Here is a 19,704-nt window from a genome sequence, read left to right on the forward strand (position 1 = left end):
GGTTGGTGAGGCAACCCAGGGATTAGCAACAAGAGGAAGCTGATACCACTGGTACCACCCCTAGGTCTGGGAAATGTAGAGAAGAGATGTGCTTCCAGAACCCAGAAGCTAGGAGGCGCTAGACCCATGGACAGAGTGGATATTCAGTGGAAGCTAGAATTTTTTTTTTTTTTTTAACATCTTTATTGGGGTATAATTGCTTTACAGTTGTGTGTTAGTTTCTGCTTTATAACAAAGTGAATCAGTTATACATATACATATGTTCCCATATCTCTTCCCTCTTGCGTCTCCCTCCCTCCCACCCTCCCTATCCCACCCCTCCAGGCGGTCACAAAGCACCGAGCTGATCTCCCTGTGCTATGCGGCTGAGAAGCTAGAATATTAAGGGAGATGCAGCTGCAAAAAAAAAAAACTCCACTTAAAGCAGGGCTGGGGGTTGCAAGAAATACCCTGGCTTTCCCTTTCTCCAGCTGTCTTCCAGTGCATTCCCTGGTCAAACCTACCAGTCACCAGAGCAGACGAAGTGGGAATGGGAGCAACAGGCAAAAAAACCAGCAGAGGGGTAAACTTTGTACATAATACATGTCCCCAAAGATGACAATGTGCCTTCCCAATCTTGGCCATACTTAAAGTAGTAAAATATCACACACACACACACACACACACACACACAGCTATCTAGCAACTCCAAATTATACAGAACAGCAGTAAGTAGTTTTTTAAAATGAAGGTACAATTAGCTAAGTAATTCTAGGCCTTCATTCAGAACCTAATTATTTACTCTAATTTTGCAAATAATTACTAATTGAAGCAGACCAGACACAGTAGTTTAGAAAGGTAAAGTGGGCTGCCAGGTGTAGATGAAGACACATCCAAAGTTGGAATATTTAGCATGCTGCAAATGGATAGAGAACAGAAAATATACCCCATATAATTGAGACAAAATACATTAAAAGTTTTTCTGTGGTGGTTTAATATAAAAAAAAAATCTGTCATCCCCAACTTGAGAACCCTGGAAGGCAGGCCTTCGAGGCTTGAAATCTTGCATTTATTGATGTTGCTAAAGGTGAAAAATCAATCACTGAGAAAAGGTTAAATTATTAATAGTATTGGCTGTTTAGATGGGAAGAATTTATAAAAGTTATTACATGGATATATAGACTCAAGTGGCATCTGTCCCCTAGCAGAAACATAAGTGTATTTTGAATACTTCAAAACATCTTGATACCACATATATGCATATGTGGTATTACTAGAGAAAGACGTGTAAAAACATTAAATGTGAATAAGGAAGATGACTGTTAAGAAAACAAGTGAAATGCTATGCAAGCTTTGCTTACACACACACACACACACACACACACACCCCTCAGAATGAAGAATCCGAGGGCAACATTCATTCATTTATTCTACAAATATTTACTAAGCACTTACTACACCTCACATTTTGAATATGTTTTATTTGTTCAAAAATGACTCAGTTTTCAAAAATATCTCACAAGGTAACTATATAAGACTTAGCCAGATGAAGGGTGAGTGCGCTTTAATTTCATGATTGTTTATTTTGAGATTGATGTGTATGCTTGATGTAACTGGTCACATATGTGAGATGTTTTCTTTTGCTTATTTACTGATATTGAAATATTCAGTTTACTGGGGACACGTTTATCACCTGAAATAGATGGTAAATATTTTAAAGATATTATCATGGGTTATTTGGCAAGGATGTCAGACAATTTATACAAGAAAGAGGTAAGACTAGTATTTGCATATTATGGCTCCCGAACTACAATATTCACGGAAAGATACTTTTGTGATGCTATTTGAGAGAAAGCAGAAAAGGAAATGAGAGATAGCACTGAACGTTCGGTTCCCCAACTCCGCCACTGCCACCAAACCTCACCACCCAAAAGTGTTTATAAAATGTGTTTATGTGCAGTGGCTTATTTCTGGAGAGAAATCCCAGCTTTCATCAGACTTTAGACTTTCAAATGGTAAAGTACCATTGAACTAGTGTAATTGCAATCTTCTCTCTCTTTATCTCAACAAAAGGTACACTGTTTTTGCTTTTATTTTTTGCTTCAGAAAAATAGCTCATTTGTGGGTTCAGGTATTTATACATCCAAATGTGTTTATTAATGATGAAACTGTCACCATGGTTTCTCTAAACGTATCAGGCAAGTTTCAGTGAGCAATTAACATAATTAAAATCATTTTGATTTTCTAATGTCCTATTTGCTATTGAGTATAAAATTCCAAGTGAATTAATAAGCTAAAGTTTAGTGCATCCCTTAGAGGAGAGATGCAAAAAGATGACAGTTCCTCATTTGTAAAAGTTAAGTGGTGGAAAATGGAATTTCATCACTTAATGGCTTATAATTTAACCAATGAGAGAATAAAGATATTTATCATCTCATGTATAAAAACATGTTATATGCCTAGTTTATATCCACCCTGACTATCTCAAATCATTAAACATGAAAAAAATACTTTAAAAATGATTAAAATCAAACAACCTGGAAAAACACTAAGCAAAAAAAATTATAGAAGGCAAATTGATTAAAGTCTTCCTTCTCTCTCCAGATTTCTCCCTTCTCTCTTCTTGTTTCCTTCCATCCCCCATCCCCCGTTTTTATTCTTGGAGTGCCATCTGAAAAGATATCCCCTGACCCCCCCTCACAGAATCCAGAGTTTTTGAATATAGCCTGACTACTGCATACATACGTTTCATTCGGTGATGAGTTTTGATTTCTGACCAGTAAATACCAAAATTAGTTAATTTAGTCTACACGTGAATTTCTCTTTTCACTTGTGTTGATAAATATGGTGAGCTATTGTCATTGTAAGCCTGAAGATTTTAATACAGTAAAACATCACCAATTCTATTATTCTGCCATCTATTTAATAAAGCCAGCCCTACATATTTTGACTCGAGTCTACTGACCAACATAGGTGAGTGGCAGATGTCCCATTTATTTCTCAGATTTCTCTCCTGAACTTCTTACTCTTGCCTTGACTTTTGGTTTACTGTCCTGTTTCTTAATTTCTGATCTTCATGTTGATATTTGGTCGTCATGGTTTGACACTTGGGTCTCTCTTATAAACTTGGTTTGACTCCAAGTCTTGTGATCACATTTCTTATATGTGTTAAAGTCATTTTCAGTGACAAACCTTGACCCACTGATTGTACTGTCTTGTTTCTTCTATAAGTACATCCTTGAGGACTTGTATCCTACCACTAATGGAATTAAAATAGTGTGATGTGGTGTGTATATTATAAAGTTTAAATGGCTTTTCTTTTAAAGTAGTTATATAACTTAAATTGCTTCTTTCAGTTAAATTAGTGAGAGCCGTAGAATATAAAATGATCTAATATTAGAGATGCAAGTAGTCATTTTTTAGTAATGTGCATTATTAATTCCTCATCATTGAATATTATACTCTTCTAGAACATATTTAACTTAGTTCAACAAAAATATTTAATTTGGAAGTATATGATTATTCCGACTTACTTCCAAAAAAAATTTGAGGTCAGGCTGAGGGATTTTGAACAGGCCTGGCCTTTGACTTTTAAGAAATAACCATGTGAGACACGTAAGATGCCTAACAATTTAGGGACACCTAAGTGGCTTCAGTTCTGAGTAATCTATCTTTCCTAACAGGCTCTCCATTTAATGCTGTGTGAACTACCATGTAATGATTGCTACCAGTGCAGCTAAACGCTTTTATAATTAAATCTACATTGAATGGATTTCTTTGTCTTTCCTAAGCAGTTTCCTGCTGTGTGTTTAAACTTCTTGCAGTTTAGAGTATTGTCGCAGAAAATGTAAAATATGTTAGAATGAAGTGGAATTGTGTTCTGTGGCAGGAAAAAAAAAATATTTTTGCCAAATAAATAGGTATTGAATTGTATTCATTAATAACGTATCTTGTAATGCCAGTTATAGCTTAGGAAAGATAATACCTTTTGTGAAATCTATGGGAAATATTATATCTTGGCAAGGAATATAGAAATGTTTATAATTAGCTCTTTCACTGTGTAATCTTTCTAGGTACTCCACGGGAAGCATGATTCATGGTGGTTGAAAGCAATAATTTAGGAGTTAGAATGAGTTTAAGTTCTGATTGTTCCATTTACTAGCAATGTGAACTTGATTATTTATCATTTGTAAGTCTGTACTCAGAACTGGGACAAATAATAGTTCTTGTGGCATAGAGACATTTTGAAATTTAAATGTAAAGAGGTACATGTAACATACCTATCACAGTGTCTGGTACCTAATAAATATTAGCTATTATGATCTCTTTTTCTTACTAAACAAATCTCTTGACATGAAATTACACTGTGATTTATTTAAGACTTTCAAATTTAGCCTACAAATGAGGGAACAGATATTCATAGAAAATATTTATTTTCTTAAAACATTATTTATATCATATTTCATATCCCACAAATGATCTGCAAAAAATTGAGTTATATACAAATGTATTAATTTAACTGTATATAGTAAAGTCCACAAAATGGTTATATTAGAGTCAACACTTTTGCTTAAATCTCCAGATTCTCTTTCAAAACTATAAGGTAGATCTATTAACTTTAGTAGAATGACACGAATATTTGAACGTGTGTGAACCTAAGAAAATATTTATTTGCAAAAAATAAAAATGGACAAAATTAACTTTAGTACATGTAAATACGTTTGTCATACAAAATTAGTAGTTGCTACCTATTGATATAAATTAAAGTCTGTGTAGATAACGCAATGTGAGTACTGATTTTCAATGCTGTGTCACTGTAGTTCACATGTAACATGCCTCTTGCTATCTGGAAAGATCTGACTATTTTATTATATGCATCAAGTTCTGTTATGTCATGTGGTGTTTTGAAAAGAGCATTGGCTTTGATATTAGACAGTTGTAACCTCAGCTCTGTCACTTACTGGTGGCAGAGCACCACTGATTCCCTTTGATGAGCTTCAGTTTATTTGTTCATAAAATAGAGTTGTTGAAGGGTTAGTGTGAGTGTACAGGTATGATAAACATTCAAATTACCTCTGTGCCACAGTGGTTATTTCTCTGCTTTGGGCTCTTGTCCATTCATTATTTTTTACATTTGAAGCAACAGCTGGTGAAGCTCATTAGGTTGCTTTTCCCTAATCTTCCATGTCAAACTGGACTTGCCAGTCATGATGGAATTGCTATTTTGGAATATCTGCTTGTCTTATGGTAAAAGTCATATACTTGAGGAAATGTATAATAGAAAGAACCGGACATCAGTACCAAAGACCTGAGTTTGCATTGTGTGCCTATAACCCAAGAGGTGTGTGGCTTCTCTGGGCCATGGTTTCCTCATTTGTAGAATGAGAATAGTAATAATATCTGTCTTGTTGCCTGATGTTATAAGAATCAAATCAGAGATGGTTTAAAAATGCTTCTTAAACTGAAAATTCATCTGGTTATCTGATTCAGCTGGTTATCAAGTAATGGTTTCATTTTTGTAGAAGGATTGAATACTGGTTATATTTCTTATGTTCTTGACATACTTTCTCTTAGTCTTACGGTGGCTCTTTCAGAATGGCTGGCTGCAGTTAGGAGACATCTGTTCCCTAGCAACGGCATTTCCTGACTGCCGTCTGCAGCAACACAGCTTCTGGACACAGGTGCACACTACATGTCACAGTTTAGGAGTTTATTCACCTTCACCAAACACATATGTGAAATTTCTACAGCTTATCGAATGAATGGAAATTCAATGACCATGACTCAGGAACATGCATGGGTTAACAATTCTTAAACATATTATTAGACATTTGATTTTACCTATTTGTCAAGTGTAGTTATTTTTTGAACTGATGTCTCCTTTGTTTATGACAACTGTTATTGCTTATCAAATTACACCTAAAGTCCTTGAATTTCACAGGCATCTACAAAATTGTGTTTTCTATATTTCTGGGAGATATTCAGCCTTATTAAATATATTAGTGTAATAATAGTAGTAGTCAAAGCGCAGAGTTTTATTTAAGCTAGCAAATAATTATGCTTCACAATAGACCTATAAACAGGCCCTTGATGATTAATAAATTTATTAATGGTTATTCTGGTTATGGAAACAAGTTCAAGTTGGCTTTTAGCCTAATGTTAGCTTTTAGTTTTATTAAGTGTCAAAGTGAATAGCTCTGCTCATATATAATTTCAGTTTGTTAGGCAAAGAGAGCCCTCACATAATTTCTTTAGTGTTTTTAATAACTGGTTCTTAGATTCTGCTGAAGCACATTTTTATCAGAATGACTATGTAAATCATTGAAAAGGCGCAGGCATTTGGAATAATCAGATGTTTCTCAGCAATCTTACCTGAAAATAGTGCTGAAAATTCACAGTAGAGCTAATTAGTTTGTGCTAGCTATGTTAATTGTTGTAGGACTGGCTGACTTGCTTTGGGATTGTTTCTTGTTCTTTTCCAAAATCTTTGAGGCAATCATGATATCCATCTTAAGACCTGGTGTAATACTGGAGATAAGTAATACCTTGAGTTTTGACATCTGCACTTCCAGATCTTCTGTTATGGCATTAGCAAGATAGATGGTTCCTTAATGCCTACAATTCAGGAAATTAGATTTAGTTTCTAAAAAGAGAAAATAGCTAAAGACTAAACTCATCTAAAGTCTATTTCTCTTTACTCAAGCCATGATATAACTTTAAAAAATAAAATCTTATTATGTGTAGAGTCTTGTTTGTCACATATCACTCAAGAAGCATATGTGTGCAAATTATTTTTCCTGCCACCTACTGTGATATTATTCCCAGGTGCTACTTCAGACACAAAGTTGTTATAAGGAGTAGAGATTTGGGGAGAGGGAAGGTTGAGAGAGGAGGGTTTCTTTGCAAGTAAATTCTTGATACAGGTTGTGCGCAAAAACATTCCAACATCGCTATGTCCATGCCCGGAACACAGGAGTATAGATCTCTTTCAAATGAACAGTGCCAAAAAGTATGAGTTTTCACTAGAAACTTCAGTACAAAACAATATGCTATCCAACTAATAAACACTTGTTTTTTAGAGAAACTGACAAAAGTTGTAACAAAACAATTTCTGGCCATAACCATTTGAAAAGATGTGTAATAACATTGTGATTTAGAGAAGTACAAACTTCAAAATAGCTATGTAACCCATAGGATTGATAAAAAATGTAAAATTCTGAAAATATCAGGTATTGATGAGGTTTTTTTGAAAATAACTGTTCTCCCACACTGCTAGTGGGGATGAAATGGCTGCAGCAATTTTAGAGGCCGTAAAATAACAGTGCAAACCCTCTGACTAGCAATTTCAGTTCTGAGTATCTGCCAGAGATTACCACATCTGCCTAAGGAGATATCAGCAGGGATGAATTGTAAATAAATTCAGTGTTCATCAAAAGGGAGAAGGATAAATAAACTGTGGTACATTTTTATATGAAGAAACAATCCACCATGAGCAAGGTTCAGCAGAAATAACCAGCTGCAGAATCAGACCCCTACAGAGATGAGAGGTACCGGAATGATAAGATAAAGAAAATAAACGCAGGTACTGTGTTGAAAGAATGAAAGATGGAATTGAGAGTATCATTAAGGAATGAGCCTCCCCAAGTTCACCAGGTAGATTTAAAATAAGTTAATGGGATTTCTGGAAATCACAATAATAGTATAGTAATGGAAACAAAAGCAAATTATTACAGAATTAAAGAAGTAATTGATAAAATCAAAGTGCAGAGGAAATTATTCATAATAAAACTACAAAAGAAAGAAATGGAAAAAGTGAAAGTGAGGTTAGAACACATAAAGATTAGAGACGTCCAGTGTCAAAGCATTCCAGGAGACAATAAGAGGTAAAGACTTATATTATGTGAGACAATAGCTGAATTTTTCCCTTAGAATTTACTAAAGACACAAACGCTCAGAATCAGAAAAGCCCACACATCTCAAGCAGGATAATGAAAAAGAAAAAAATCCACACCTAGACAAATTGTAGTAAAATGGAAGGATCCAGGAGACAAAAGAAAGATCTTAAACCCAACCAGAGAGAAAAAGACTGATTACTTAAATATTGACTGTTAATGCCCCCCAAACAATGGAAGCTGAAAGATAGTGGTAATAATATTTTTCTGTGCTGAGAGATGGTAATAAGTCATAAATGTAAATTCAGAATACCTTTCAATAAAGACACTGGAACAAAGGCATTGTCAGACAGCACGTATGGAGAGATGCCATTGCCAACCGTCCCTCTCACAAAGCTCCTCTCACCACGGGAACTTTTTATCTTTCAGGGTGTACTTCAGGGAAAAGGAAAATAATTGCGGGAAATAGGTCTGGGGTACAAGAAGGAAATGTCAACATATGAAATGAAAATTGGTGAGTAAATTGAAGAAACACTACTTGGATAAAAATAATATACATATGGAATTTGTAGGGTTAAAATCAAGCTAGAATTGAAATCCTAGAAAACATCATATAAGTTGAGAGTGCGGTGATATTAGTTTGAACATTCTAACCTGCTTTATATTTTTTCAGGAAGAGGGCAAAGGTGCTGATCATCACTGAACTTTATTGAGTTAAATGTGTCTGTAAAGATATCTTGGGTGATCACTAAAAGAAAATAGAATAATGAAATGTGAGAAAGCAAAAGTCAATCCAAGTAAGGCAAGAGGATTGTTAAAGAGTAAAGAAAAAAAGGGACAAAATTAGGTGATAGAAGTGAATGGAAATATATAAAATTCATAATCATTGTAAGTGATTTCAACTCTCCTAATAAAAGATAAGCGATTGTCAAAAATCAATTAAACTAATACTTTCTACAAGAGACACAGCTAGAACATAAGGGCAGTGAAAAGCAGGCTGGATGTAAAAGAATGGAAAACCCATATCAAGGATAAACCAACCTAATAAAGCTCTTGTAATCACATTAATACTGTGCAAAATAGATTTTAGGGCTTCCCTGGTGGCGCAGTGGTTGAGAGTCCGCCTGCCGATGCGGGGGACGCGGGTTCGTGCCCCGGTCCGGGAAGATCCCACGTGCCGCAGAGCAGCTGGGCCCGTGAGCCATGGCTGCTGAGCCTGCGCGTCCGGAGCCTGTGCTCCGCAACGGGAGAGGCCACAACAGTGAGAGGCCCGCGTACCACCAATACAAAACAAAACAAAACAAAACAAAAAAAAGATTTTAAGGCAGAAATCTTTAAAGGGGAGAAGAGGAGCACTGTATTTTTTAAAAAGATTCAATACATTGAATTGAAGATAGTTTTGAATTGAAAATAGTTTCAATTTACATGTGCCCAATGATATAACTTTAAAATACATAAAACAAAAATGTATGTAATAGAAAGACCTACCATGATAGTGGGAGATTGTAATACACTTCTCTTAGAAAGAATTAGGTCAAATTATTAAGATAAAACGGGAAGGATTTAAGAAGACTCAGACAGCTCCATAAATGGATTTGATCTAATAGGCATATATAAAAACCATGTACTCCCAAACTAAAGAATAAATATGCTTTGTGGATTTTCTAAAAATTTGAGAAAAATTGACCACATCCTAGGCTGTAAAATAATCTGAAGGAATTAAAGAATGTAGGGATTATACAGCCACATTCATCAAAATACAATTATAGATTAAACTATATTAAATCACCGATACATCGCCATTTTTAAGGCATAGAAATGAAGTTTTATGCACATTAAAAATCTATTACAAAAATATATTCTCATAAATTATGAGAATATATTTAAAAGGCATAATATTTAAAAGGTATAATTCAGATAATTATGGGTCAAAGAAAAATAAAAAAGGAAATTAGAAAATATTTCATATTGAAAAATAGTAAAAAAATTTACTTATCAAAAGTAAAAAATTAAGGGAGGACATATGGGAACATATGTATATATATAACTGATTCACTTTGTTATAGAGCAGAAACTAATACACCATTGTAAAGCAATTGTACCCCAATGAAGATGTTAAAAAAAAAAAAGTAAAAAATTAAATTAAAAAACATATATAAAGGGACAATTTATAGAATTAAAGACTTATATTAATAATATTGTATTATTTTCCTGTTAAAGAGGAATTGAGACTGAAAAATAGGGCTGAAGAAACCAGTTTAAGAACTTACAAAAGGAAGAATAGAATAAACCAAAGGAAAATAATGAGCAGGCAATTTTATTTTATTTTTTAATTTAATTAATTAATTTTTTTATACAGCAGGTTCTTATTAGTTATCTATTTTATACATATTAGTGTATATATGTCAATCCCAATCTCCCAATTCATCCCCCCCACTGCTTTCCCCCCTTTGGTGTCCATACGTTTGTTCTCTACGTCTCTGTCTCTATTTCTGCCTTGCAAACCGGTTCATCTGTACCATTTTTCTAGATTCCACATATATGCGTTGATACACGATATTTGTTTTTCTCTTTCTGACTTACTTCATTCTGTATGACAGTCTCTAGATCCATCCACGTCTCTACAAATGACCCAATTTCGTTCCTTTTATGGCTGAGTAATATTCCATTGTATATATGTACCACATCTTCTTTATGCATTCGTCTGTCAGTGGGCATTTAGATTGTTTGAACAGGCAATTTTAAATACAAGAAATTAATGAATAGAAAACAAAGAAATCTTAGGGAAAATAAAGCTAAGGCTAATTCTTTAAAAAAATCTAATAAAATAACTTCTGGTAAGATTAATCAAAAAAACAAAACACAAGAAGACACGGTATTATTAATGAAAAAGGCATGTTTATAAAAATAGAAGATATTAAAAACATGACAAAGATAATAAGCTTGCTAGAAGCACATAAAGTGCCACACTGGCTAGTAGAGCAGTACTATGAAAGGTGCTAAGTCTTTTTAGTCTGCTGTGATGAATTTTTCTCAGATAAGTAGGATGAAATTGTATTCAGGCAGGTGAAATTGTTGGATTTGTTTTTTTTCTGTTTATTTTTCTATGTATCTGTTTATTGAGGCGCCCAGGCAAATGATAACTGCCTGTGAACCTATGACTTGAGTTATCAGATACATGATAATGTTATTGTTTTTCTTTTTAGAAAACTGCTTATCTTTCTATAATTTATACATAAAACTGCTAACATTCTAGGCTATTTTTTGATCACTTGGGGTTGTCCAATACAACCTCCATTCTAAGTTTCACTGGTTGGAAAATTTGGAAAGGCAAAAACTATCTTTCCCACATTTTTTTTTCCACAACTAGGTTTATTTTGGGCATTAATTTCTGCCATTTAGATGCATTCATATGGTGTTTGGAAGCCAGGTGTGAGGTAGAGGCCATATGCCCGATGTCCTTGACTTACACCTACCTGAAAGTCCCTGGAAATGTGTGGCCTGCTTGCAAAACAGCACAGTGCCTACCTCTAGATTTCAGTGTTTCAGGAAGCAATGGTAGTAGTGATGAGGGTTCTAAACTCTGGAGCCTAGTTTCAAGTTTCAGTTTTTTCTTCTGGGTATAAAAGGGATTCATGGCTGATGTTGTGTATTCTTGATTTAAATTTCTGTGTGGTGGTAACTTTAGGGCATCAATTCCATGTTGTTTTAACAGAAATCTCCCCTAGAATCTGCTCCTCAGGCCCTTTCAGTGTTTAGGTACCTAATTGCCTGAATAAATCTCTTCTTGCATTAAAGTATAAGGGTTTGTTTCTTGTCCTAAACCTTGACTAAGACACGCTCAGATCCTTTGGATATTTTCTTCTTTATATGATAGAGAATTGTACTTCCTTGCCATGGATTTGACAATAGAATCAGTGACAATATAAGTACTGTAGATTTGTTTTCTTCTCTTGAATCCCTGAGTATTAGTAGAGAGTTAGCTAATCATTCAAGATCTACAAACAACATTGATTTCAGTTTGACAAATCTCCCTATCAGGATGAGTACTGCTACATCTGTAACACAATCTTCCTCCAGCTTTCTCCAGTCAGATATGTGTAGTGTAGGTAAAAGCCACTGCCTGAGAAAAACAGAGGTCAGTGTCAATATATATCCCTATGATTAACCAAATACAATACTAGGAACATTTTTTATGACTATTTCTCAGTGGAAATCTAACTGATTATTTTTAAAAAATCAATGGATCTGATTAAGCTGTAGTTCTTCATGTTCATACATGACGTGATTGCTAAATCAGTCAACTTATTCATTACTCCAGTGAGCTATCCCTTCACTAATAAGAAACAGATTTTACCCTGAGGGATACTTGAACACATCAACAGACCTGTGACCTAACCCATGTATTCCTCCGGGAAAGAATCAAGGGTGACAGGTGACCATTTATCAAAATCTATATACCTGCCATTTGGTTTTGCCTCAGTAATCTTGGGGTCTTTATTTTTAGTCAAGCTTGGTATAAAATAATCCCAAAAGATTTGAGCAGTCAAGTTCTAGGGCATAACACTTGCTGTCAGCTGTTCTTCCTGGCCAGAAGATATGTTGTGCTTCTCCTACCTTTTTCTTTTACATTAATTTCAGGTGAATTAGGATGAGAATTGAGTTTTACTAGTTCTCCATCTTCCAGTTTAATATATTACAAATTTAATTCTGTTTCATTTAGAAAATGTCTATAAGTGCCTCCCACTCTGAAAACAAACTTGGTTATGTAGACCTATGAGTTGATTTTAGGATATCTTTGAATTAGTAGCCAATCTATGGTGGTCTTTCTCCCATGACCATAATATAGGGGTTCAAGAATCAAGGGATGTGAACCAACAAAAAGGCTTGAGTTATCAAATCAGACTCACACTGATCAGAGATCTTACCCGGTGAAATTCTTTACTAAGAATTTTCAAGGTTACAAGCAATCAAAAGGCACAGGTGAAGCATGAGAGGTCTGTTATATTCCATGTGGCTCCCCAGGTCATTCCTTCTAGCAACAGGCATACTCTCTCTGGCCTAGAGAAAGAGATGATGTTTCTACTGAGGTTGGCAGGGAAGCTAACACAGGGTAGGTAATATCTTCTTTTTCCATCCCATATAGTACTAAGGCTTTTGTGTCATTTTTAGGAAGCCATGACTCACAAATTCATAACCTGGTGTACCATAAGCAATTCTAAACCAGAGGCAGGGATATCCTGCTATAAGTATTCAACAGATATTCTCTTCTTAGCCAATGTCATTAATTTATTTACTAAAAGAACCAGATATTAGCTTCCTTTTGAGTTAATTAGACAACATTGCCTGTCTTCTTTCTTTCCCTGAGGTATCCTCTTTTGATTCTTGCAATCAACAGAGAAACTGATCACAAGCCAGCTGCTTTACTCCTTCCCCAGGGTGGAAATGTGAGTGGCTCCTTTCACTTTTATATTTAATAAACTACTTGTAGAATAACTTAATAAACTACTTAATAATAAACTTTTTCTTCCCATCTCTGCAACTTTGAACTTTTGCTGGTCTAGAGGGATAAGTTCTCAAGATAAAAAATGCTTCCACCAGGGGACACATAATAATCCCATTTATTTATTTATTTAATATCTTTATTGGAATATAATTGCTTTACAAAGGTGTGTTAGTTTCTGCTGTATAACAAAGTGAATCCGCTATACATATACATATATCCCCATATCCCCTCCCTCTTGCGTCTCACTCCCACCCTCCCTATCCCACCCCTCTAGGTGGACACAAAGCACTGAGCTGATCTTCCTGTGCTATGCGGCTGCTTCCCACTAGCAATCTGTTTTACATTTGGTAGTGTATATATGTCCATGCCACTCTCTCACTTCGTCCCAGCTTACCCGTCCCCCTCCCCTTGTCCTCAAGTCCATTCTCTATATCTGCTTTTTTTTTTTTTTTTTGCGATACACGGGCCTCTCACTGCTGTGGCCTCTCCCGTTGCGGAGCACAGGCTCTGGACGCGCAGGCTCAGCGGCCATGGCTCACGGGCCTAGCCACTCCGCGGCATGTGGGATCTTCCCAGACCAGGGCACGAACCTGTGTCCCCTGCATCGGCAGGCGGACTCTCAACCACTGAGCCACCAGGGAAGCCCGAGAATGGTTATTTTTAATACAAGATATTACAACTTTGCAATATTGGAGTATCTTTCCTTTTATCAGTTGTGGGTCAAAAGAAGCAGGAACCAAATGCATTGGGCATCTTACGAATACCTCAAAGGATGAGGGTTTATAAGTTACAAAATGGGCGGATCTGAGATTTAAAAGGACCAGTGGCAATGCTTTTGGCCAAGATATTTGGAAGGTCTCTACAAACTTTGCCAGTTGAGTCTTAATAATACTGTGAGTGCATTCAACTGAGCCAGAGGATTGAGGATGATAAGTACAATAAAAGTGTCATAAAACTGGCCAAACAGCATACATTTGTTGAAGTACTTGGCCAATAAAATGAGTTTCTAGATCACTATAAAGTTTGTGAGGAGTTCCCCTGGTAGGGATAATTTTTCCAAAAAGACTTTGGCTACAGAAAAGATAGTAGTCTGTCTGCGAGAGAAGGCTTCAGTCCAGTCAAAAAACATATAGATCATGACTAAAACATAGTTATATCCGTGAGATGGTGGAAGTTGTGTGAAATCCATTTGCTGAACCTCAGATGGTCCATTAAGCGGTATAAATTGTCCAGGGGCAGTCCTTGTCCTTCAGATTGTACTTCTCATACTTCAGACAAGTCAGGCAAGTGAGGTGGGCACTTTTTGCAGCCTTGGTAATGTTTCCTCGCCAATATCGATCCATGGAGACTACTGTTTTGTCAGTAGACCAGTGGTTTAATGGATGTACAATGGTGAGGAATGGAAATTTTTTAGAGTCTCCATTAGGACTGAGTTTTTATTTGGTTCAAACCAGAGCTTTCTCTTTTTATCAAACCAACAATTGTTAAATTTCCAGTCTTGTTTTTTCCTTATCTGAGGCCAATTGCTGGGCTTCTCAAACAAGTTTTTCTAGGTTATCTTTTGGGAACATATCCTTTTGGACCACGAGAGAGGTGCGGCTGCTCTTAGTCATTTTAAGGGCAGCATGCCTTGTGGAAATAACAGCAAGGTGAGTTCCCTTAGCATCCAGAGAGTCAAGAATAGAATACTCTGGAATCTTAATAATAAAAATAATCCAAAATATCAGGTAAAAGTATTGCCCTCAGTAAGTTCTGCACATAGGGGCCATTTAAAATTTTATTTCCATCGGAAGTAAGGAAGCCATGTTGCTTCCACAACAATCCAAAATAATGAGCTACTTCAAAAGCATATCTGCTCTCAGTATAAATATTAGTAGTTTGTCCTTGGCTAAAGTAGAAGCCTGGGTAAAACCATATAATTCAGCTTGTTGGGCGGAAGTAGCCACAGGTAAAGATGCTACATCAAAAGGAGTTACCATAGCATAGTCGACACAATATTTGCCATTGTCACCTTTTAAATAAGAACAACCAGTGAACCATGAGAAGTCAGTGTTACCGAGAGCAGTTTCCGGTAGTTCATCACAAGGAGTCAGGAAGTGATTGCCGGAGTTAAGCAGTTGTGAGGGACTTAGTCAGTGACAGAGAGGAGAAAAATAGCCAGGTTAAGGGTTATTAAAACATACAAAAGTTATGTGAGGAGCAGTTAACAAAAGGACTTCATAGGAGGTGAGGCGGCTGACTGAGAAATGGCGAGTGTGATGAGAATTCAGGAGAGTTTCTACTGCATGAGGTACAAACATGGCTAAAGGGATTCCACAGTGATTTTCTCAGAGGCCCTAATGGTTCAAAGGGAATCCCCTTGCCACAGGGTCCAGTTGCTGGCTATACTACCCTATGGGTCAATAGTGGTCCCTGTGTTTGAATACCTCAAGGGCATTACCTTCCGTTTCATGTAAAAAAAGGAAAAAGGGAATCTGATAATTGAGATGCCCAGGGGCAGGTGGGTTCATCAAACTCTCCTTTGAGATCTTGAAGGCTATGCTCTCTGGTTCTTCCCATAAAATTGGGTTGGGGCTGTTATTGTTGGGTAAAACATACAGAGGTATGGCCAGAAGAGGGAAATTTGGAATCCAGTTTTGACAATAACCAACTAGCCTGAGAAAACCACAGAGTTGATGCTTAGTTTTGGGGTTTGGTAAATTTAGGACACCATGAAGCCTATCTGGATATAGGTGTATCCCTTGTTCTGATATCAGAGGCCCTAAATATCAAACCTGGGTTTGGGCAAACTGTATTTTTTCCTTGGTGACCGCATGTCCTTTTAAGGCTAAAAGTTTTTTAACACGTGGATGTTGTCTTCCTGTGGGGGTGCTTGAGAAGGAAAGTAAAGAAGGAAATCATCCACATATTGCAAAAAAAGTAGAATCTCTAGGGAACTTTATGTCATCTAGATCAGCCTTCAGGATTTGCAAGAAATAAGAAGGGTTCTCAGTAAAACCCTGAGGCATTACTCTCCAGATGAATTCTTTTTCTTCCCCAAAGAAAGCAAAAATGTATTGGCTAGCTTCATCAACTGGAATACTAAAGAATGCACTGCATAAATCAGTTACAGTAAAGAATTTGCTTCTGGTGGGAATGGATGTTAGTAGTGTATGAGGGTTAGAATCAACAGAGTGGCGAGGGATATCAGTGTTTACTGCTCGGACGTCCTGAACAAACTTCCACCCTCGGCCCTTAGGTTTTCTCAGTGGTAAATTGGAAGTGTTATAGGAGTAGTACATGGATAATGCGGCATTGAGCCTTGTAATCTTCTATTCCGGATTTTATGCCTTGAAGGGCTTCTTTACTTATAGTATATTAATTAAGTTGGGGAAGAGGATTTGAAGGGTCTGTTTGAATTTTGACGGGAGGGACGATATGAATTTTGCCAACATCAGTTGGAGACTTTGCCCATAAAGAAAGTAGTTGCTGATTCAATAGGGACAGATGGTCAGTGTTTTTAAGAATCTGTTCTAGTAGTTTCAGAAACAGAACAAATAAAAGATGTCAAGTAGTAACTTAATTCACCTGATTGGTTACTTTGATGACTACTGTCAAATTTTAGAATTATTTCCCCTTTCTGGGAGAAAGAGATTCTGGCATGATACTTCTTTAAGAAATCTCAGCCCAATAAATGAGCAGGGACAGAGGAATTAAGGAGAAAAGGGTGAGTATCTCTCAAAGAGCCTAAACAAAAGGGAATAGGTTCAGAGACAGGAGCCTCTTGAGGTTCATTAGAGATCCCACTATTTGAAGTGTTTAGTACTCCGAGGAAGGGGCTGCTTTATAATAATCGGGTTGAATACTGAGATTGCAGCTCCGGTATCAATTAGGACTGGAGGAGATTCATTGGCAATCTCAAGAAATGTTTCTCCAAGCTGACTAACAGAGCCCCCGTGGTTTCTTGGAGCCCATCACTGAGAACTGGGAGGATGTTGAAAAACCTGATTAGAGGGTGGAAAGTGTCTAAAGCACTTGTATTTGTTACAATCTCTTTTCCAATGTTCGGGCTGGCTGCAATAATAGCAGAAACTAGGAGGGTTTTGGTTCTCTGTAGGAGCCTTCATTTGCTGGAGTTGAAGATGAAGAATTTTGGCAATCTTCCTTTGTGATGACAAAGAGCTGGTTTGCCAAACTAAATCTGGAGTGAACATAGTTTCTTATTTCATCCCGGTCCTTTTCATTAGAAGGGAAAGGTCTTGTTCCAGCTCATTCATCAACATAGAGTTAAAAACTACTGGTGGAATCAACATCTGAAGGAAGATTACAATTTTCTTTAAAAATAATCTGAAGTCGATTGTAATAATTGGCAGTGGGTTCATCAGATTTTTGTGTGTAAGCCTAAATTTGGTTCTAATCAATGGATTTTGGAAAAGCCCTAGGAAGAGTTCAGTGAAGTCACCCAGTGATTACTTGAGCCTGATAATACTGTAAGTTAGCAGACTGGTCTCCCGGTTGTAATTCTAGATACTTTGTAGGATTTTCCCAATTAGCAGATTTCATCCACTGTTGGGCCTAGTCCTCACCAATAACTAGCTGATATAAGTCAGATGATCCACGTTGATGTTTTAATGACTATATTAAATTCCTCAGCAAATCTGTGAGGTTCTTTAGTTACTTTGGGAAAATCTTTGATTATGGCTCACAGTTCAGATTTAGTCCAAGGAATATAAGAAATCAAGAGTTTAGCATCTGGATCCTTAGAAGGCTTAATTTTAAAGGGACAGGTTCTGGCAAGTTCAGAGGAGACAGGAGTGGAGAGCGTTTCAGAGAAAAGGAAAAGTCTGGCAAGAGAATTATTATGAGGGGATCGAGGGTATAGAGGAGGCATAGGTGGTGTAGTAGGGAAGGAGGAAGATGGTGCTAGATACAAAGCTTGACACAAAGAAGCCACAGAAGAACCTGAGGTTTTGGAAGCCATTTTATCTTTTTACTTGTTTCCTTGCCTCGGGTACGCTTAAAATCTTATTTTGCAGAGAGGCAATTTTAGACTCCTGATAATGTTTGGAAGCATGAAAATACAAGTTGAAATAAACATTCCATTAAAGTCTGGAAATTTTTGAGCTATTATAATCCAATTTAGTTTTAAGGAGATTAATTTTGGGGATTTCAAAAAATTCCCCATGATGGCCATTTAAAATTCTAAATTGGCTTTGGTCAGGTCAGTCCATCTAGTTAGAAATGCACATGAGGAAGGGCCATAGTTTTTAAACATAAAATCAACTGGAGTCCGTGTAGGTGGGACACCCTTGTAATATTTAGATAACTGGAACCTTTTTTCTCAGAAGTTTTTCTCTAGAGTGAAAGAACGATTTTCTGACAGGTCAAACAGCTTACAGTATAAAAAGTTCAATTTTCAGCAGCCTGCAAGCCTGAATACCAGCCAATTCTAAGGAAAGAGCTTGGTCCCGGAGGAGCCAGGCTGAAGGCTCTTTAAGCCAGTTTCAAGGGAACAGCTCCTTCCAAAGGAACAGGCTGAAGTCTGAAAAAGTGTGCCATTTCTGAGAAGCAGTCCTTGTTCCCGAAGAAATGAGCTGAAGACATTTTCAGCCAGCTTATGTTGAAACAGTCTGATCTCAAAATAAGGCTGAAGTGCCAAACAAACACTTGCACACAGAACAAGACCTTAACCGGAAAGACAAAACCTTAAAATAGACCCCAAATAAAACTTGGAAAGCTTCAAATGCAAAGAGGGCATGAACTTGGATCCAGGAGAACTATGCACCTTCAACCCCCAGGGTCTGCAAGAAAGCAGTGAGTAACATTGGGCTCAACGTGGGTACTGCACCTGTTTGCTCAGCAGCCCTGGAACTATCAGGTACCCATACAGGCCACTAAAATGTTGACCTCAAATAAATAGGCTGCCAGATATTTCTCCAGCAAAGATGGGTTTACTCGGGATCCGCAGAGAATTTCAGCTTGAGGACTGTAACCATGGTGAGTCACCGGCAAGTCCCTATACAGCAAGGGAAGGAGAACGCTTTTATAGAGGGGGAAAGGGAAGTTGGAAGGGCTGTAGTAAACAAAGAGTCCATGGCTTTCATCGACCGAGTCCTTGACAGGAAGGAAGAGGAGTCTTTCTTCTTCCTGCTGGGCTCTGCTCTTCAGGACATGAGGCCCGCCTTCTGATCTCCCAACTGTATTTAACTGAGGCTTCTCTTTTTTAATTTTTTACTGTTTCAACTGACTTTATAACATTTTAGAAAAATCAGATTTTAGATTTTTTGCACCATACAGCATCTCCTTGTGAAATTTATAGTAACTCAAACAGAAACTCCCTCTGGCTTC

Source organism: Neophocaena asiaeorientalis, unplaced genomic scaffold (assembly GCF_003031525.2).
Source record: "Neophocaena asiaeorientalis asiaeorientalis breed wild unplaced genomic scaffold, Neophocaena_asiaeorientalis_V1.1 scaffold253, whole genome shotgun sequence".
Classification (NCBI taxonomy): domain Eukaryota; kingdom Metazoa; phylum Chordata; class Mammalia; order Artiodactyla; family Phocoenidae; genus Neophocaena; species Neophocaena asiaeorientalis.